A 23,197-nucleotide genomic window follows, 5' to 3' on the forward strand; every position below is an offset into this window, starting at 1 on the left:
CAACAGAGAAACAAAATAGGTCCCCAATCATCATCATGAACCACCAATCTGATAGATCCCATTTGTATTACTTATGATTCCAAAATAGCACTTTGGGTTGATAATTCTAACCATGCAATCTCTGTCCCATAAAAAAAAAAAATACACTCGGGGTGGGCGGCCCGTGTGAGGTGGTACCCATGTGCGGCCGAAGTCCTAACCTATGAGATGGGAGGCCTGAGCTATGAGATAAAGGGATTAATTCCCCATACTTTAATAGTTCGAGCTTTTAGAGCAAGTGGTTAATTGTCATGCATCAAATTAGTATTAGAGCGGGAGGTCTCATGTTCGAGACTCCTATATATGTTATCATTATATTTTTCTTTTCTTTTCATTTATATTTTACATGTGTCATTTGCTTTGGATTTGGGGAAAAAGGTAGCTCTTTTGTTCATCTTATTTGGGTTTCCCTATGACTTCTCTGTGTATTATTATTATTTAGAGAAAAGTTCCGGTGGTAGACAGTAGAAAAACAACAGTCTACCAGTGCATTATGAATGTGAACCGTACTCTCATGCAATCCAAACCATTCATCTGGTGGACTCAACTTCAGCCAGACTACCAGTGCATTATGAATGTGAACTCTTGGATGAGTTGTCTGCTTTTGAGCCACTAATTGGATAGTTAACGAATTGAGCTAGCTCGGTTAGCTCGCTCAACTCGACTCGAAAAAGATCGGTTCAGTTCGGTTCGAAGTTGAGTTTGAGCAGAGTCGAGCTGATTTTTTGAGCTCGAAAATGAGTTCGAGCCGAGTTCGAGCTGTCCCCAGCTTGACTCGACTTGGATCGAACCTAGCTCGAATCGAACTCGGATCGAACCCAGCTCGAATCGAACTCGGATCGAACTAGTTTGGTGACTCGGTTACTTTGATATTGATGTTGCTCACCAAGTGTTTGATGAAATGACTCAACGAAGTGTGACTGGTGGCAAGGAAGGTATGTATATGAAACCAATACTCTTTTTTTTCCTTATTTTTATGTTGCTTAGAAGGTGTTTGATAAAATACCTGTAAAACCATTATTGTTGTCTCAAATACAGTGAGATTTTGAAGGTGCAGTCCAGGTGTTGGTGAAAATGCTGCACAGGCGAACTCGGCTTGATCTTGGCTCGAACTCGGCTCGAACTGGCCCGAGTTGCTGACCGAACCGAGCCGAGCTGGCTAGTCAGGCTCGAGGATTGAGCCGAGCCGAGTTTGAGCTGAGGTCAGCTAGTGGCCGAGCCGAGTCGAGCTGAGGCCAGCTTGACTCGGTTCGACTTGATGTACACCCCTAGGGACCACAAGATGATTGGTCTGGATCATCAAAAAAGTGGGCCCCAACTGTACAATTTTTGTGGTACGATGAAAGCCCTTTTTTTTTTTCATTAGAGCATAATCTAGTACCCAATTTATTATTACCATCATTATAGTCATCATTTCTACTACTACCATTCTACCATCTATATTTATTTGTCTATTTGTCTCGTATGCAATCTTATTTTTTAGATTTTGAGAGATGGATAGCTCTGGATTCTCATGGAAATTGGCGGACCGCCCCAAGTTTCCAAAGGGTAAGACAATAGCTGTTGTTGTCTTAGATGGGTGGGGCGAAGCAAATCCCGATAAGTACAATTGCATCTATGTTGCTGAGACTCCGACGATGGACTCTCTTAAAAAGGTTAAAAAATTCAGATCATTTTTCTTTCTTTCTTTTTTCTGTTTTCCTATGCTTTATGCTCTGATGTTGTGTAGATTTCTTATTAGTGTTATTATTGCTATTTCCCCCAATCTTAGTTGCCTCCAGTTATATGCTTTTTTTTTTGAAACAGTCGTCCAATCATCTTTCTCAAGGATGTTGATTTCTAACCATATTGTTGTTGAAAAGAAAACCAACTTTTACCCTTATTGCATACAACGGCCCATGACCTCAATATTTATGAAATTTACACCCTAACCACCAGAGCGCAGAGCTCCAAGATTCCTTTGGCTGGATTTTGTTTCTTCTATGCCATCTTGTTTTTTCTTGGTTTTTTTCATGGGGTTTTGGACCTGTTGTTTGATGGTTGGAAATGATTTTCATGTATATCTTTGGATTTGTTTATGTTCTTACTTGGTGGAATCCAGATATTCAGATAGTTTTTTTCTTGTTCTTGAAATCAGTTTCCAACTATGTTTTTCTTTCTTGTATGTGAGTCACACATGCATGTATTGATGCATGCATGTCTTTGGATTTGTTGTCACACATGCATATATTGATGTATGCATGTCTGTGGATTTGTAATGGTTCGTTCTGTTTTCAATGCAAGTGGTTCATTATATTTTTAATTTGCATCGACTGAGAAATGACAAGGACATTGTTCTTCAAAGCTGAAGACTGTCATCTGGGGTCCATCATCCTTTCTTTTCATGGTACCATTTTAGTTGAAATGTAGTGTTCATGGTTCTGATTATCTGAAATTTTGAGAACATGGATCTGGTTATATTTGAGGATTAGGAGATGTTTTAGCAAAAAATAAACTATCACAGTCACAGACGAAATTTGTTGGGCTTCTAAATTTTCTTTCAATGTAGTTGAACTCATCATCAGATTTATTTGTTTCCATTCTATGTTGCCCGGCTTCTGTTCTACAACGTTCTTTCTATGGTTATGATGCCGTGTGCACAAATTCTGATGTAAGAGATCAGTTGCTAGAAATCATTTAGATGTCTCTCTGTCATTGACTTTCCATTACTCATTAGATGCTTGTGTGCGTGCGTGCCCGGGCCCCAGTTTCGGGATTTCACTTTCATATGTTTGTGTGCATGTGCATGTCATTCATAAGCCAGCCCAATTAGTTGAGCTTAGATGATGATGATGGTATGTGTATCAGATGCAGTTGACTGCATGGTAACTTACCCTGTAGTCAAGTTCTTTGGGACACTTGAACAGTCTAATAAACTGATCCAAGATGTACATTAGGTCCATCAGACATTTCATGGTGCAGTGTGCAAAAGTCACACTGATCAAACCATACAAATAATAGCCTTATAAAACAGACAGTCAAGATAGCTTAAATAAAAATAGGCCCAATCAATAATTTGAGCTACTTATATGTTGGAGTTCATCATCAATCGCTTATGTTTCTAAAGGATCACTTCAATCAAATAATGTTAACAATCCCATCCATGGCATGCAAATGCTAAAAGAGAAGGTCAACTTTTGGATGGATTGAATCATATAATCAGAGTGATTTTCTCACGGTAGCCCAAGAAATTTATGTTGGGCTGAATGGACAGTTCGGATTGGATGATTGGACTGTTCAAATGCTCCATTGAGCTTAACTACATCGACCCACACACATATAAAATTGGTCATTTTTTCTATTGGTTCAGAGTGGTCTAACTTTGGAAATTGAAGGCTGATTTCCATGTTGGATCCAAGTTTTTGAATGTTGGTGGTCATAACTTCCCACTTTAATGGTAAATCGTTGACATATACCATCTGTTTTCTCTAAAGTGTGCACCAGAAAAATGGAGGTTGGTGAGGGCTCATGGTACAGCAGGACTTCCAAGTGATGATGACATGGGTAACAGTGAAGTTGGTCACAATGCACTAGGTGCTGGCAGGATTTATGCACAAGGGTAAAATTTTCTATTTGACAGTCTCTTTCCTTTAGTGGAATGATGGCCTAAGCTTATCTACAACCTACTTTTACTACACATGCCCTTGACAATATCATGAAAATTTCAAGAGCCACATTGGAATCAAGAACTACAACGAGAGAACTTTGGGTTGCAGTTGTGAGTGATCATTCCTCTTTTCTTTTAATGGTATCTTCAAAGTGTTTATTGATGTTAATTTGTCGATGCTAAAACTATTTGTCACCTTTGACATAAAATAATGGGGTTTAAAAACCTTAAAACAGCAAAAAATAGTAATAATTGTTGTTTGAATCTCAGAATGTCTCAGATCTAGGGTTAGGCAGGCCTTCACCTGAGGGGGTTCATGATGCAGGACATGAAATCCAAGTATGATGTGCAAGATTTTCAGGCTTTAGATCATACTAGTTCAGAAACAATTACACAAAATTCCACATCCCACACAAAAGTTCAAACACTCGATCACTTATGTAGATCCAGGCCTACACATGCTAGGGCCGGATCAATCAAAATTATAAACCAAACAAGAATCAAATGAGGGGTAAATTCATCCGCTTGCATAAAAATAATTTCCCAATCCAAGGGGTTCACAGATTTCAATTCGGGGAACCCTAAGGTTGAACAAAGGGCATGAAATTGGGGTTTTGAGTAATTTAGGATTAAGGTTAGGGATTTTGGGTGAAAGAGAGGAGAGACGAATCAGAGAAGTACCGCACGCATGGACAGTAGCAATGGCCCAGACGCACGTGTGTGTGATCCCGGCCGCACGTGTGTGGGGCCCACTATTCAGAAAAGGCTACCTTGGTGGTTCATGTATTTGAGTAACTTGACCAGGTGTCATAAACACAAAACAACTTTCGGCATATGCATATGCATATAGTTCCTTTGGTGTTTCCTGTTACCCTTTTCTTTATGCTTATGATTTTGACAACGGTCACTAAGAATCTTTGGTGGTCCATGTATCCATTTATTTATGTTTGCGGTTGTCATAAATAGGGTCTTTAAGTGTAATCATAAAAGGGTCTCTAATTGGAGCTTTGCTAAGCCCATGTGCGTGTGGAATACAGCTCATGTATGCACCATGCATGTGCTAGCATGGTACGCAGGTCCAAGATCAGATCCATCCATTAGGTTGGTTTACAAAAATGAATCGGGTCTACTCAGCATGTGGGCCCCAATATTGGGAACATGTGGACCAGTTAGAAAACTTCAGCCAAAATTTTCACAGCCGTACATTTGTTTCACAAGCTGTAGCCCACCTGACCACCATGATTTTTGGGCTAGGGCATCAATATACTGGTGCCCTTCTAATGGACGGATTGGATCTCGCACCTACGCCCCATGCTGGCACATGGGTGGCATGTACATGAGCTGTATTGCATATGCATGTGGGCTTAACAAAGCTCCTCCAATTGTAATTGTATGTTTAAGGTTAGCTAAGTTGCTTGGTTCATATAGTCTGATGAACCCAATGATTTTTATTCGTTTCAAAACCCAGTGCTAAGCTGGTGGACCTTGCTCTTGCCTCTGGCAAAATCTACGAAGGAGAAGGTTTCAAGTATATCAAGGAATGTTTTGATAGCGGGACTTTGTGTCTCGTTGGGTAATTGAGCGATGGTGGTGTCCACTCCCGGCTTGATCAGTTGCAGGTATCCTTCATTGATGAGGCATTTAATGCGTTTCAGTTTCTTATATAACTATCATTCCTAATGGTTATGTTTGTAATTCTTCTTTGTTTTCCATGCAGTCGCTGCTAAAAGGAGCTAGCGAGCATGGAGCCAAAAGGATCCTTGTGCATATACTCACTGATGGCCGGGATGCTATGGATGGTTCAAGTGTAGGCTTTGTAGAAACACTTGAGAATGACCTTTCCAAGTTACGGGAGAAAGGTGTCGATGCTCAGATTGCATCTGGTGGGGGCCGGATGTATGTTACTATGGATCGATATGAGGTATTTGTTGAGTTTATTAATTTTGGAATATGATTAATTGTTTAAATTCTGTGAAATTTTTGTTGGTTAAAGAATGCCATGTAAGGTTATTGTTCCATCAATTTTTGAAATGTTTGAAAACTCAGACTCGATTTTCAACCGAACTTAGTTACTGGAAAAACCTGCTGATTTTGAAGAAGATTGCAATTTTTACCTGTTACTCAAAAAGCAAGAAACTGAGCTGACTTGACTGAATTATAATGAATGAGTTTTTGAACATTGAAGTTAATTAGAAAAGGGGAATATGATGCAACCCAGAAGTATTCCTCAATGGGACCTGTGAATGGGCCCTAATCTGTCCATATGGATATGTATGTGGTCCAATCAGGTTGTTGGGCTTCACAGGTGATCTGGTCAGATTGTTGGACCCCACAGGTGATCAGATCATACTGGAGGACCCGATAAGTGGTCTGATCAGTTCATTGACCTCATACATGTGCAATCTTTGAATGGACCCACGATCATGTGGTCTGATTGTACTGTCCACCAAATCAGGATGTACAGTCCAATCCAACGGACTGTTCGACTGGGTATGCATCATTCTGTATTTATTTATTTTGGTCTTTTACTTCGTAGGCTTTGCTTGGTTACTTAGCTAGCTAGTTAAACACGGTTTTTTGGTTTAGTTAGGAGTTTGGCTATTTTGGAACATTCCCAATGTAAGGAGTGGTGGTGGTGAATATCAGCAACCTTTTTGTCACTGATTTAAGAACTATTAGAATTTTCTCTGTTTCTTGAGATTATAGAAGATAACCAACAAAATAATAAAATAAATAAATAAATAAATAAAACAGAAGAAGAAGAAAGACAGAAAGATTACAGAAGTTATTGATAGTGAGATTATTATATCTGAATTTTGAGTGTGAGATTATTCTTCAAAATGTTGGTGTGATTTTCCAACACTGTCAATCAACTCTGCTGTTCATCTCATGCATCTAGCATAAGAATATATAATGCTCAACCAAATTAAATCGTCTTTGGTTCTGACAGCATCTGCACAGTTCAGCCCAATTTGTCTATAATCCAGATGGTTTTTCTGGTGTGCCCATCATGAATGGCTTAGGCCAAAGATCTCTCACATTGGAAAGTCCAAGTCATATGAACCCCCGAATGGCTTTGTTGAGTACAGACCTTTTTTCTTCTTCTTCTTCTTCTTCTTTTTTTTTATTTACATGCTGACTATTTAACTTAACCATCAATATCTTGGCCACCAATTAGACACTTAAGATGGTGTGGTGGAGGAGGTTTTTGTCTCATCCTCCACATCCATATGTTTCCCGCCGGATGATCAGTTTGGATCACTGAAGGGTGAGCATCGCCTGCAAAATTGCTGGGCCAAGCCAAAAATACTCTTTGGTTTTGGTCAAGTGTATAATACCTACTGGTAAAAAAAAAGAAGAAAAAAGAAGCATTGTTTTATACCTGGATATGAAATATGGGTTCCTCAAATATTCCATCCAAATTTATGAAATGTTCCGAAGTGGTCCAAGGTCAGTCTCCTGCGAGATGTGTGGAAAATGCATCTAGGGGCATAACTATTTCAAAGACTAATTTAAGTAGTTAGACCTTTCTTTCTTTGGCAGAATGATTGGGGCATTGTGAAACGTGGATGGGATGCCCACGTTCTTGGTGAAGCTCCATGCAAGTTTCGAAGTGCACTGGAAGCTGTCAAAAAGCTCAGAGAGGATCTCAAGGTCAGTGACCAGTACTTGCCTCCATTTGTTATCGTTGATGAGAGTGGCAAGGCAGTTGGGCCGATAGTGGATGGTGATGCTGTCGTGACATTCAACTTCCGAGTGGACCATATGGTCATGAGTGCCAAAGCACTAGAGTATGAAGAATTTGACAAATTTGACCGTGTCTGGTTTCCAAAAATACGCTACGCAGGAATGCTACAGTATGATGGCGAGTTGAAGCTTCCAAGCCACTATCTTGTTTCTCCTCCAGAGATAGAGAGGACGTTTGGTGAATATTTAGTGCATAATGTATCCGTACTTTTGCATGCAGGTAAGGTGGCAGCAGATGAGATGCATTTTCAATGTCTTGAGGTTTTTTGTATGATCTCAATCAAATGAGAAATCTTAGTCCTGTGATCAGCACAATTAATAGTTTGCTGACATGCAAAATTCAATACAGGTGGCTCAAGATCCAAATTTTTATCTGATGGACCCTATCCGGATGATGTCCTGAAACTCTCCTTGTTGTGATAATCAAGGCTTTGATTTGGGTCCTCCAAATAGACGGTCAAAAGGGAAAAGAAAATTGCAATGTTGGTTCACATCCGGTGTAAAAAAAGGCCAAATATCCAAGGGTTACAATCATCTGATCTGGGGGATTTCCAGGGCGTCCCCTATCCACTTTTGGGTCCATCATGTTGATGGTTTGGATCACTGAACCATGGGCCTGCATGTACAGAATCATCAGGGTCAGCAAATTATACATTTCTCTATGTGCATGACCCTATAATTCCTCTAGCCAAACAGTTTTCGTCAAGTTCTATGTGATCCCTTGTATTCATGTACTGAATGTAGCCTTTCATCTCCGAAGTCCAACGCATTTCAATTTTCATTTGACAGTGAGACCGTCAAGTTTGGTCATGTCACATTCTCCTGGAATGGGAATCGGTCTGGATACTTCAACCCAGAGATGGAGGAATATGTTGAAATTCCAAGCAATAGTGGAATTGCATTCAATGTCCAACCAAAGATGAAGGCCTTGGAAATTGCTGAGAAGGCAAGGGATGCAATACTCAGTGGCAAGTTTCACCAGGTATATAAACTTCATGGGCTTTTTGATGGATGGAACCTATTTAAATTAGAGGTACATGGGTCACCTGAGATGGACTCATGGTGGCCTTGAAAATCTGGTGCACTGATGTATGGAAAGATACTCACACAAACACATGGAACTGATCCAATGCCTCTGATCATGTTCCTTCATGTTGTTTGCCATACACATTGTGGTGACATCCGGACCATACATTCAACAAGTTCATGCCAACAAGGCTTTGGGGGGCTCACGTTGTACGTACACACATATACACACTATTGTTGTGCCGAAAATGGGCTTTTGGTGGGGCCCATGGTATGTGAGTGTGCGTGGAGCAAAAATCAGCCTAATCCTATCATATGGCAGGCCACAACATTGAAACAACACGATGGCCTCCAAAGCCTTATCCAAACCAAGTGTTGGTGCCCATGTGATGTGTGTATGGCATCCAACCCATCCAACAGGTGCACCCCACCATGATGATTGGATGCCCCCAAAATCATGGCAATCCAATCATTAGAGGGCCACAACTTGAATTTCCAGGGTTTCGAATTGTTGTGCATTTCTTTCACAGAATGGCCTACCTGATGATTGGGTTGGCCTGATTTTCCCATAATCATGGAGAGGTGCACCTTATGGATGTGTTAGCTACCATAAGGAATGCTACATGGCTCCCAAAAGCCCATTTGATGTTTCCACCATGTGGGTCAGATCTTGATGCATGTCATTTATATTGCTAATGATGTCGATGCACAATATCTCCCACACCTCCAGAGGCTCTGCAGCTAGGGTCTCCATCTCCATCCTCTTGCAGGTATCCAGTTGTCTAAGGAGGACGTCCAGATTTCTGCATCAACAGTTACGATGCAGCCGATTTCAGAACCATGATGGCCACGCATTAGTGAAAACAATCGATGATCTAAAAAAGTCGCCAGTTTTTCTTGACCACCCATTTTCTTTGATGTGCGCCTTACCTGATAGTTGAGCATCATGGTTTTTGGGCACATGATCTACATTTTCTCGCCCCCTAATATTGATGGATGACTTAGATGCGATATACACGCCAAGTTGGCACGTATATTAACATGTAGAGAGTGTATGTGTACTGGTGCATGTGGGGCTAGCAAACCTGTAACCTCGCAACTCTTAACTTTGCAAATTGGCTGACCCTCACTCCTATATATTCTATACAACTTTCTAGGACAATAGCAAAATGTTTGCTCTCCACCACCTTCTAAGTTGTGTGTTCATCCACCAAACATGTGGCATAAGTGCAGGTCACCTAGAATTTCAGGCTGTGCTCTATTGATGGTGGGGGCCACAATTTGGATGGACCAAATTGCCTTACGTGTATGCCATGTGTAGAGTGATGAGACATCACAGTTTAATGAGTTGTGCGGGGCTTTCCTCTCCCCATGTCGTAGCCCCATGAAAACGAAACCCATAATTTTCTATCAATCTTTATCTCCCTACCATTTGGTGTTTATCATTCCTTTAGGATTTTAGCTCTTTTTTTAGAATCATAAAAGGTGCCTTTATGATGCACCTTTAATTGAGCATTGCAATGCTAGGTGCCAAAAGCGTACCTTATCCTCTGAAGTAGGATCATACGCTTATACAGATACCACTTGATAAACGAGGAACAATACGGCTCTATATAGAAGAACATGATCTGAAGTTATCATTTTTTATTTCTTTTCTTTGATTTCGGAGATTCAATCTTGAAATAATTAAAGAAATCAGTTAATGACTTGGCCCAAAGCTTATTATTATTTATTAGATTTATTCATTTCAATTGTATGTATCCAGTTTGGCTAGAAGTAGGAGAAGTATTTCAACAAAGAATATGACCTTTATAATTTGCTTATCTGTATCAAAATTACTTTTGCTTGTATATGCATTTAAATGTTATGATAATTCTTTTGTTTTGTGCGTTTGGCAAGTTGATTTACTAGGGAATAGCTGTTTTGCAGATTAGTTGGGTTTTTATTTGAGCTAATTATAAATCTTTATTAAATGGACAATTACTCTTTATCAATAATCCATATGCCAATGATTTTTCCATAGCTTTAAAAAAAAAAAGATTTTTATAGTAATTCCTTTATTTTCTTAAAGTTTTGAGTCAAGCACATATGTTACATTTGCAATGCGAATGTTGCTTATGTTTGCGTGTGTGCACGTGCATGCGCGTGTATCTATTTACTCCCAAGGAAGTGCAAAAAGGTAGATTATGGTTTTCCCCTAATAGCTATGCTGGATGTCAACTTTTTTTTTTTTTTTTTTTTGTTTTTCCCGAAATAATCTTCAAATATTGATAGCTAATTTCGTAGAATATTTTTGAAGTTGTTGGTTATTCGGGGTAGAAAAGATGCGAAAATAGTGAAATAAGAAAAATATGATATAGACATTAAAAAATGTTGTGCAGCACGTCAACAACGCAGTGAATCGAAATCCAATCTCTGGTCTCACCCACAAACGATAAACAAGAAGCAATATAGACGAGAAATAGATCAAAGCAATTCAAACAAACCACAAGACAAGATATACGTGGAAAAACCCCAAACTAGGGTAAAAAAACCACGGATGCAAACTTCCACTATGAAGAAAAATGAAGATTATAAGGCAATATACTAACCTCTCCCTTGGAAGAACATAGAAAACCTTTTGCCCACACCTTAGAATTATTTTCCATACCCTAGAAAAGCCCTAGGGATACATATATATAGTTTAGGCAACTTCCCTTTCGCACCCTTGCGAAAGCCAACTCAGAAATCCGCAGTTCGTATCAAATCCGGAAACGAATCTGCATAACCTCGACTGGTCGTGCAGGCTGCACGACCGGTCGAGAGGACCCCACGGCCGGTCGAGCATGGCCCACGACCGGTCGAGCACCTCGGACTCTAAAAATTGATGCTCGCTGGACTTTGAGTCGTGCCAGTCCACGACTGCTCACGACTGGTCGAGCGGACCCTACGACAGGTCGAGTAGGGGCCACGATCGGTCGTGCGACCCCCAGATGTGGCTCCACATCTTAACAATCTCCTACTTGGAGACACATCCCTATAAACCTTCGTCTTCTACATTCGGAGACCAATCAAAGCTGAACAGAGCTTCAGCTTCTCCCGTGTGACCGCCTTGGTTAGCATATTCGCAGGATTCTCACTTGTATGAATCTTCTCCAGAAGAATCGATCCATCTTCCAATAACGAACGTATAAAGTGATATCTGATGGCAATATGCTTGGTCCTTGAATGGAAGGCTAAATTTTTAGCCAAGTGTATTGCACTCTGACTGTCACTGTATAGCTTGCAATTTGCTTGCTTCTTATCCAACTCTTCCATGAAACCTTGCATCCATACCATTTCCTTGCACGCTTTTATAGCCGCAACATATTTTGCTTCTGTCGTACTGATAGATATTATCTTCTGTAACTGAGATACCCAACTGACTGCAGCACTACCTAGAGTAAAGACATAACTTGTAGTGCTTCTTCTGCTGTCGATGTCTCCTGCCAAATCTGAATCCACGTAGCCTTGTAGCTTGATTTTCGATCCACCATAACACAACCCTATATCTTTAGTACCTACCAGATATCTAAGGATCCACTTCATAGCTTCCCAATGTTCCTTCCCGGGGTTGTTCATGAACCTGCTAACAACTCCCACTGCTTGAGCAATGTCTGGCCTCGTGCTTACCATAGTATACATGAGACTCTCAATAGCTGACGCGTATAGGACTTTAGCCATTTAGTCATGTTCCTCTTGCATCTTTGCCCCTTGCTCCTTAGATAGCTTGAAGTGGTTGGCTAATGGAGTGCTAACTGGCTTAGCTCATCCTATAGCGAATTGATCAAGTACCTTGGCTATGTACTTTGCCTGTGACAAAACCGGTTTCTTGTTTTCCCTGTCACGCTTTATCCTCATGCCTAGGATTTGTTTTGCAGCTCCTAAATCCTTCATGGCAAATTCTCTAAACAGTTGTCTTTTGAGATCTGAGATGTTTTTCATGCTTGAACCGGCCACAAGTATATCATCAACATACAGAAGAAGGATGATGTACGACGTATCAAACTTCTTCAAGTAACAACAGTGGTCTGTATGACATCTTCTAAAACCGTTTCCTGACATGAAACTGTCGAACTTCTTGTACCACTGCCTCGGGGCCTACTTCAGGTCATATAAGCTCTTCTTCAGTCTGCACACCTTGTTCTCCTTTCTTGGTGCCACGTATCTTGTTGGTTGATGCATATATCTCTTCTTCAAGGTCCCCATGAAGAAAGACTATCTTAACATCTAGCTGCTCTAGATGTAAGTCCTCTGTAGCTACTATACTCAAGACCATACGAATTGTAGACATTTTCACCACAAGTGAAAATATTTCAGTGAAATCGATACTTGCCTTTTGTTGAAACTCTTTAACAACCAGTCTAGCCTTGTATCGTTTCGAACCATCGTGCTCCTCCTTCAGTCTGTAAACCCACTTGTTATGAAGAGCTTTCTTACCCTTAGGTAGAGTGACGAACTCCCATGTACGATTAGACTTAAGAGAGTCCATCTCCTCATCCATGGCCTGCTCCCACTTAAACCGTGTATCTGATTGTAACGCCTCTTCAAAACATTCTGGCTCACCATTATCTGTCAGCAGTAGATAATGTAAGGAGGGTGAGTATCGGACCGTGGGTTTCCTTTCCTGAGTAGACCTCCTCACAACCGGTGTATGCGGCTCTACCTCATAATGCTCCTGTGCATGATCATCCTGTGGCGCTATAACACCCGTGTCCGGTAACTCCTCCATATTTACGAATTATTTCTCCTCGACCTTATTTTCTTGCATACTGTCCTTATGCATCACTTTTTCATTGAAGACTACGTCTTTGCTTCTGATGATTTTCTTGTTTTCTGCATCCCAAAACCTGTAGGCAAAATCATGCTGCCTGTAGCCTATAAACGTGCACCTCCTGGACTTCGCATCCAGCTTGTTTCTGTGCTCTGCATTAATGTGAACATACGAAGTGCAACCAAACACTCTGAGATGTGCAAGGTTCACTTCTTTCCCAGTCCACGTTTCTTCTGGTAGCCCATCATCCAATGGTGCTGAGAGACTTCTATTGATGAGATATGTAGGAGTATTCATAGCATCTGCCCAAAAGGTCTTGGGCAACCCTGCATGTAACCTCATGCTCCTAGCATACACAAGGGTGGTCTTGTTAATGCGCTCAGCCACACCATTCTGTTGTGGTATCCCTGGAATCCTTTTCTGATGTTTGATTTCATTTGCTGCACAATACTCCTCAAATATCTTATCACAGTACTCTCCCCCATTATCAGATCTGAGACATTCTACTGTTTTACTTGTCTTGTTTTCTACCATAGCTTTTCACTTCTTAAATACATCAAATACTTCAGATTTATATTTTAAGAAATAGACCCACAGTTTTCTACTAACATCATCAATAAAGGAAACAAAATAACGTGAGCCACCAAGAGATAATACCTGTGTCGGTCTCCACACATCAGTGTGTACAAGCTCTAACAGATGCGTCTTTGGAGCGCGTCTCATCTTCTTGAAGCTTACCCTCTTCTGCTTGCCATACACGTAGTCCTCGTAGAATTCCAAGTCAATAGACTTCAGCCCTGGTAGCCTCCCTTTTGACAATAACACTTTCATCCCTTTCTCACTCATATATCCCAATCTCTGATGCCATAACTGGCCATTCACTCCAGTTGATGTGACTGTGAGTGAACTATACAATCCTGAAGTCACTTACAAAGTACCTTCCTTCTTGCCTCGATACATCTTCAAGGCACCTTTTGTGATCTTCCAGGAATCACTAGTGAATGTCATCACATAACCGGTATCGGCCAACTGCCCCACTGAGATCAAGTTACGTTTCAAACTCAGTACATGTCTGACATCCTTCAATTTCAAAATCGTTTACTCTTTCTGATTTATATGAACGTCTCCCTTTCCAACAATACAGCACGGCACATCATCACCCAGGTAGATTCTCCCGAAGTCACCTGATATTTAATTATGCAGAACTTCCTTACATGAAGTGGCATGAAACGAAGCACCTGAGTCTATAACCTAAGACTCATTCCTCGCATCAAGAGACAAGATCAACGCCTCTGTGTCACTCTCCTCAGATAGATTCACTGAATCCTTCCTGCCTTGAGAGCTTCCTTTTTGTTTCTTGAGCGCCCTGCAATCACGTTTCAGGTGCCCCTTCTTGCCGCAATGCCAACACCTGTCTTTGTCTTTTGGTCCCTTGGATTTTTTTCTCGAGTTAAAACGCCCATGTTTATTGCCTCCTTTGTTCAGCGATCTTCTTCTTCCTTTAACGTTTAGAGCATTCCCTGAATCCCTTGAAACTCCTGATGCCTTTCTTCTAGATTCTTCGCTGAAAATTAGACCGGCCACATCATCAAATTTCAGCTTTGTCGACCCTGAGGAATTGCTCACAGCAATCACCAAACCATTCCAACTGTCTGGCAAGCTAGACAAGATCAATAACGCCCTGACCTCATCTTCAAAAACAATGCCAACGGATTCCAACTGGCTCGTGACTGTATTGAACTCGTTTAGATGTTTAGCAACGCTCCCACCATTTGACATCTTCATGTTGAATAGCCGTTTCATAAGATGAACTTTGTTGGATGTTGAGGGTTTTTCATACATGGTGGCTATGGCTTCCATTAATTCTTTTGTGGTTTTCATCTTGGATATGTTGAAGGCGATGCTCTTAGACAAAGAGAGTCGGATTGTTCCTAAAGCCTTCCTATTCAGTAAAAACCATTCATCATCTGTCATCTTTTCTGGTTTCTTCTCTTTTCCTCCTAGAGGAATATAGAGGTCCTTCTTATACAGATAATCCTCTATCTGCATTTTTCAGAAGGCAAAGTTTGAACCATCAAACTTTTCAATTTTAGTCTTCTCTTCTTCTATCATCGCTCCCAATAGAACTAAACCAATATCTCTGATACCAGTTGTTGCGCAGCACGTCAACAATGCAGTGAACTGAGATCCAATCTCCGGTCTCACCTACAAACGATAAACAAGAAGCAATATAGACTAGAAATAGATCAAAACAATCCAAACAAACCACAAGACAAGATATGCGTGGAAAAACCTCAAACTAGGGTAAAAAAAACCACGGATGCAAACTTCCACTATGAAGAAAAACGAAGATTACAAGGCAATATACTAACCTCTCCCTTGGAAGAACATAGAAAACCTTTTGCCCACACCTTAGAATTATTTTCCATACCCTAGAAAAGCCCAAGGGATACATATATATAGTTTAGGCAACTTCCCTTTCGCACCCTTGCGAAAGTCAACTCAGAAATCCGCAGTCCATATCAAATTCGGAAACGAATCTGCGTAACCTCAACTGGTCGTGCAGGCTGCACGACCGGTCAAGAGGACCCCACGACCGGTCGAGCACCTTGGACCCCAAAAATTGATTCTCGTTGGACTTTGAGTCGTGCCAGTCCATGACTGCTCACGACTGGTCGAGTGGACCCTACGACCGGTCGAGCAGGGGCCACGACCGGTCGTGCGACCCCCAGATGTGGCTCCACATCTTAACAAAAAATAATTATTTATTCAAATTGAAAACATTCAAATTTGAAAGAACACTGTTTTAAGAAGTCCATCTTCTATAATTTATACTCGAGTAGAGTTGTTATACTTCTATAATTTATACTTGAGTAGAGCTGTTACATGGAAACTGAACGTAGTTTCACAATTAATGCTTTCATGAAATAGTCATTCTTCTTTTTAAACATCTTGTGAAAAATCGGTCCGAGCTTGTAGCTCAATGGTAGACAAGGATTTTTTCAACATTGAGGGCTTGGGTTCAAGCCTAGCATACCTGTAGAAAAACATCTTGTATAAAGTCTTCCTCTGTATTTCTACACTGAAATAATGTTTAGATCCACTTTCCTTTTCCAAGGACAATGGGTGCTGTAGTATTGTGTCATTATAACTGTCATATGTATCTAATTGACTTATTTGCTTCTATATTTCGTAGGTACGTGTCAACTTTCCCAATGGTGACATGGTTGGACATACGGGCGACATCGAGGCAATAGTTGTGGCTTGCACGGCTGCTGATGAGGCTGTGAAGGTGTTATCTTTTATCTTGACTTGCATATAATAGGCGATTCTTGAAGTCGCAAGGACAGCATTTTGGATTTCTCGCATAGCTCCTTAAGTTGAATCACTTCATATCAATTATCAAAAATTGAAATAGTTTTGGAAATTATATTCATGCTCCTAGTTCAAGTTGGCTTTAGCTGATGAAAAACTCAGGAATTTTGTCACATATCATAAATTTATTCCTTAAGCGTAAGATGAATCCAAAGGATTAATAAAGTTGATAGAGAAGGAGAGGCAATATGAAGATTACCGGTTCGGGCCGGGACAAGGTCTGTCCAATACCAGCCTGCAAAGTAAAGCCCAGGCGCATGATGGGCCAAAACAAATACTGTAGTGCAAACTGTGATGATTATGCATGGCCTGGGTCTGAACCTGGCTGTTCATTAGGAATGCCCAATCATGTATGATATTGATAAAAAATGCCCTTGAAACCTTAAATGGGCCGGGATGACAGCTCTTAGATACAACCCAAGCCTGGCCCAATTGATGGGCACAAATTTTAGGCCTGTGTCCAGCTAAGCAGGCTAAACCCCATGGCTAGCCCAGCCCATTGATAGGCCTAGTAAGCTAGCTCATTCTTAGCAAGAGTAGTAACAAGTCATTGGCTTTCATAGGCATGAGATTAAAAGAAGCCCTGCATGAGATTAAAAGAAGCCCTACTAGGATGCTCATGATTTTATTTTATTTTCCTTTAATAGCAAATTAGAAGTTCCATGTTTACTTGTTTCTTGATGCCCAGGAAGTGCACTCCTTGAGTCCCCTTCCATCTTTAAGGGAGAAGGAACCTGTGAACAATTTCAACATGATCAATATAACCCGTGTTTCCCCTTCATTCGCATTTCTGGCCATGGATTAACTTCTTCTTCATTGTTATGTGAACTCCAAGTGGATTCTCCAGGATTATTTAAAGAATTTCCATCCAAATTAAACTTCCACGATCCTGTAAGTGGGAGGATCCACAAAGTAGATTTTTGTGGATGATCAATGCTCACCTCAAATTTTCAAATTCAATCTCTTCTAGAGTTTGCCTTGGTCCAGGTTAGGGTCAGCCCAAGCCCGATCCAATTATTAATCATGGCAGAGTGTCAGGCCCGAGTATGGATCGTTTAGTAATGTTTTATTATTATTATTATTATTATTATTATTATTATTATTATTATTATTATTTTTAACACATGCACACACACCCCCACACACTCACGCCGTAGTGGGATTTCACCACCTATGGATACTCGAACTGTTGACTGGGTGTTGAAACTCCTGAGAGTCTACCACCGGAGCAAGAGTAAGGATCCTGGATTGTTTAGTAATTGGCCTTTGATTTCAGGTCCAAGCCTACCAATTCACATCATAAACATGCCCGTTCTTGCACCCTGGTCAGGCCTTTAGAAAAATAAAATAAAATTTGCAAGACCTGGGCACGAGGCCAACCGCTCTATGCTCAAAATTAGGCCCATAACTGACTCGCAGGCCTATTTTACAGGCCCAAGCCTAACCCATATTGAGCTGAGACCTTGAAACCCAATGGGCCATCTGTCTACTTGCCACTTGCCACCCCTATCTGCACTAACTAGCAAACTTTGATAACATAGGCCAATTCACCAGGAGTAAGATCCTATTGGCAGACCTGATTGTTTCGTTATGCAGAATGCGCCAAGTATATGGGACTCAGATTTATTTTTATTTTGTATTTTTCAAATTGTTAATGTTTTTTTTTAATTTATCATGAAATAAATCTTATAACTGATCACAAATTACTATTCTTTTTATGGCTTCTCCTGCAGATGATCCTTGATGCGATCGAGCAAGTAGGTGGGATCTATGTTATTACCGCGGATCATGGAAATGCCGAGGACATGGTGAAAAGGGATAAAAATGGGCAGCCTTTGCTGGACAAAAATGGAAACATTCAAATCCTCACTTCTCATACTCTCCAACCCGTAAGTGAAACTCTCTTACACTGGTCCCTTTCAAAGAAAAAAGACCTTGTATCTTGGACACTAACACATCTGTTACTGTGGGAAATGGAGGGTTTAAAAATTCGATTCCCAATGCATGCATCCCTAAAAATATTTAGGGCCTCTTTCTTAGGAAACCTTATATCCAGGAAATTATAGGGGAGGAAACATTATTTCTCCTGTTTGTTTTCTCAACAAGAATTTTCCAGAAAATTTAGGCCTTCCCATTCTCCTCTTCTGACTGGATGGATAGGAAATAGTTAGGAATGTGCTAAATGGAACTGAATGAGCAGAAATGGGGAAGGATCCAGACCATTCATGTGCTGGTTTCCACTATGGATTATCCTTGCCCCAAAGGGTACACCTGTTTGACTCTCCTAGCTTCCAATTGGACGGCTTTTGATTGTTATGAATGGACAGTTGGAGAGGAGCCTAACCAACATAGGACATTCAATGGGCAAAAGTCCTCCAACCAGCACTTTGAACCATCCGCAAATATGGTGATTCTCTCGGTATGAACCCACCAAGTTTACATAGATAAGAGTGCATAGTAACAAAGATATAAATTGTTTATCATGGGATTCTATTCTGAAAAAGGTTATAATTGATGATTGGATGCAACTGGCCCTCTTATGATTTTACCACCAGATACCATTTCAAAGACATCTTCTTCTTTTTTTCCTTTTTTCTTTCATGGGTGGTAAAAGATGGAATATTCCGTAAAATTTAAACCGTTGATCTATCTCTATTTAGAAATAGTTGGGGTTGCTCTTTGACATTATTTATGTTTTTGTTTAGGTCCCAATCGCCATTGGAGGCCCTGGGTTGGCCCCAGGTGTCAGATTCCGAAAGGACATGCCAGATGGTGGGCTGGCCAACGTGGCTGCCACAGTGATGAATCTCCATGGCTTTCAGGCTCCAAGTGACTATGAACCAACGCTTATCGAGGTTGTCGACAATTGATTGGCACCCGTAATGATAACTTACGATGATAATCTAGACTTGGTAGATAATGGTGGCGTTTTTTTTAAACCCCCCTTTTTGGAATCCATCATATGATGTTTCAAAGCCTCGGAATTCAGTGCAATCTGAAGATTCTGATGGAAATTTTGCTGTAATATAGTTTCCCACTCAGTAGATGAGCTGGTAGAGAGAGTGTTTTGTTGTGAGTGATCAAGGGTTCAATCCCTGGTAGTTTTATCTTTCCAAAAATTAAAAAACAAAATGTGACTGTAATATTCTGTTTTAGGCATACATACTCATGCAGGGCATGCATGGGTTTTTGGTTTGTTCCACCGACACTTTCTGTTTAGGCAATGCAGACCGTTGGTCCCAAACCGACAATAAATGCTCTACTACTACACTTTTTGAATATTTTTAATATCCTTCGGCCTGTTGACCAAACTATCTATTGGTTGATGGCCCCTGTTTCAGCATCGATTTAGGGCATCTAATTTTCAAAAATCTCCACCATGACCGTCATTTTCATGTTGCAGTAGGCCTTGTTCGATCCTCCATCTTTACTTAGTCTCCATCATATCTCCACAATCATCGCTTCTGGTTTTCACTCTATCTTTGCTAGACCTAGAAAATTCGCACAGAACTTGAATTTCTCTATATGAACCGCCTTAGTAAACATATCCGTCAAATTCACGCTCGAATACATCTTCTCAAGAGTCACACCGCATTCTTCAAGCACTTGTTGAATAAAATGATGATGCACAATATGTTTAGTTCTAGAATGATAAACCAAGTTCTTCATTAAATTAATCGTGCTTTCGCTATGACAATTAACCGGTACGGCCTTCTGCTGAAGCTCCAACTAATTTATCATTCCCCTCAACCAAATCGCATTCATGAATGCTTCCGTCATTGCCATATACTTAACTTCGGTTGTAGAAAGAGTCACCATAAACTGAATCTTCGATATCTAACTGATCGCTTCATTCTCTATCACAAACGAGTAACCAGAAGTCGACCTTTTATTGTACACATTGCCCATGTAATCTAAATCCACATAGCCTACTAACTTATCCCTTAATTTTTTGAATGTCAGGATGTAGTCCTGCATACGTCGAATATATCGAAGTAGCTATTTTATTGCCTCCCAATGTTACTTGTCATGGTTAGACATGTATCTGCTAACAACACCCACCGCATGTGAAATATCTTGTCTCGTATAGACCATGTCATACATTAAATTGTCAACCATACTCGAACAAGGCACACGAGTCATAACCTACTTTTCTTCATCCATTTTAGGACATTGCTCAGAAGAAAGCAGAAAATGAGTCGCATAAGGAATACTGATTGGCTTTATCTTCTCCATCCCATCTTCACCAATAACTTCTCAAGATATTCAATCTAAGATAACCATAGCCTACTCATCGCACTGTCTCTTGTATGTCAATGCCGAGAACTCTCTTTGCAGCCTCCAAATCTTTCTTCTTAAATGTCCTTGATAGTTGAGCCTTCAATATATCGATTTCAGACATACTATGATTGGGGATAAGCATGTCATCAACATACAATACCAAGATAATGAACTTATCATCATTTAGTGTCTTGAAATAGACAGAATGATCATACTCACTCCTTACAAACCTCTGACTCATCTTGAAATAATAAAATTTCTTATACCACTGCCTAGGTGACTATTTCGAGTTGTATAACGACCTGTTCAACCGATAAACCTTGTTCTTTGCCCCTTGCATTTCGAATCCTTCTGGCTGCTTCATACAAATCTACTCTTCTAATTCCTCATGCAGTAAAGTAGCTTTCACATCCATATGTTCCAGCTCGAGATTGTATTAGGCAACCTGCGCTAGTACAAATCTGATAGATACTTGTTTCACAATGGGCACGAAGATATCTGTGAAGTCGATATATTCTCTCTGAGCATATCCCTTCGCTATCAACCTTGCCATGTACTTATCATGTTTCTTCCTGAAGATCCACTTATATCCGATCGCTTTACGACCGACGAGAAGCTCCACCAGCTCTCACGTTTCATTCTTCTACAAGGAGTCTATCTCATCATGCATCACCATTTTTCACTTTTCAACATCTACGTCATCAAAAGTCTTCTAAAAAGTAGACGGATCTTCCTCATCTATGATGAGGGTAAATACAACATTTTAATCATTCTTGTATCTCCCTGGTAACCTATGATCCTTTAGTGGATTCCTTCTCACAGGTGGTTATTCCACTTGCTCTTGTTCCTCTGTTCGCGTCTCATTATTAGTTCGTGTCTCATCTTTGTCTATATGAGCATTCACAACCGACTTTTTTGCTTCCTTATGCTTATCCTTACGGAGCAGGGATCTTTCGTCAAATTTGACGTTACGACTAAAGATGATTTTCCACATGACCCTGTCATATATAACATGTACCCCTTCACACCATCACCATAGCCGATGAAGATATACTTTTTAGCCCTTTAGTCTAGCTCATCCCTCTCAAGTGATGGTACACGAGAGTAAGCATTGCAACTAAATACTCCCAGCCCCGAGTAGTATACATGTTGACTACTCCACACTTCATCTGAAATTTTACAATCAATAGCCATAGAAGGGGACCGATATACCAAGTAACAAACCATGTTAACGGGCTCAGTCCACATTTCCTTACCCAACCCTGCATTACTTATCATGCATCAGTCCTTCTCTAAGACAGTTCGATTCATCCGCTCAGCCACACCATTCTGCTCTGGTGTGTGATGCACTGTGTTGTGCCTCAAGATCTGTTGAGACTCAAATATTGTATATTTAAACTTTTAATTACATTAGTTATCTTAACATTTAAGTGTTGATTTGATTTAATTATATTTGTTTTTATCATATGAGGTGATTCGGAAGACTATAATGAATATGCGCTTAAAAGGATGGATTTAGAGCTTAAAAGAAGATAATGAAGAATTAGATATATAGATGACAATATTGAAGAATTGAAGTACCAAAGATCTAAGAAAACCAAGTGAGGAATGAAGGGAATCGAAGATTTGAAGTAAAGAAATCAAGGAAAATGAATCTTGAAAATTCAGGGAAAGAAAAAAATCATATTCTGAAATTCCAGGGCCAGAAAAACATAGTTTTGAAAAATTCTAGAAATAGACCATCGATGCCATTGAGGACAGGTTCGATGCCATCGAAGGAAACTTTGATCCCATCGAACCCTCTTTGATGGCATTGAGAAAATCATGAATTTTTCAAGTTGGTTGGTGGACATATGCATGCACCCTTCAATGCTATTGAAGGAATGTTCGATGTCATTGAAGGTGTCATCGAGGGAGCTCTGATGCCATCGAAGGTAGTTCGATGACATTGGAAAAATACGCAATTTCGACAGTTCGTTGCTAGACAATTTCACAATTTCACTCGAACTTTTTGATGAGACTTTGATGCCATTGAAGGTGCTATCGAAGCTGCAACAATTGCATAAATTCAAAGTCGATTTACAAACTTTTCCAAGGCGGTGCGAAAGATTGAGTTCCAAAACTATTTAAAAGAGTCCCTAGGCTATTCCAAATCATCTTCTAGGGTTTGGAAAGATAGAAAAGGCTTAGGGGAGAACTGACAAGGTTCTTCTACTTCAATTTCTTCATAGGTTGTAGTAGATATTTTAGTTTTTCTTTTGTTTTTGATTTAGCTATGACTAGTTAATCTC

At 40.3% G+C, this 23,197-nt stretch overlaps 1 pseudogene; it reads left to right on the forward strand.

The window, feature by feature from the left end:
* Positions 1 to 1,532: 1,532 nt before the first annotated feature.
* On the forward strand, positions 1,533 to 19,784 carry LOC131232400 (2,3-bisphosphoglycerate-independent phosphoglycerate mutase-like; annotated as a pseudogene).
* Positions 19,785 to 23,197: the final 3,413 nt, after the last annotated feature.

Source organism: Magnolia sinica, chromosome 18 (genome assembly GCF_029962835.1).
Source record: "Magnolia sinica isolate HGM2019 chromosome 18, MsV1, whole genome shotgun sequence".
Lineage (NCBI taxonomy): Eukaryota > Viridiplantae > Streptophyta > Magnoliopsida > Magnoliales > Magnoliaceae > Magnolia > Magnolia sinica.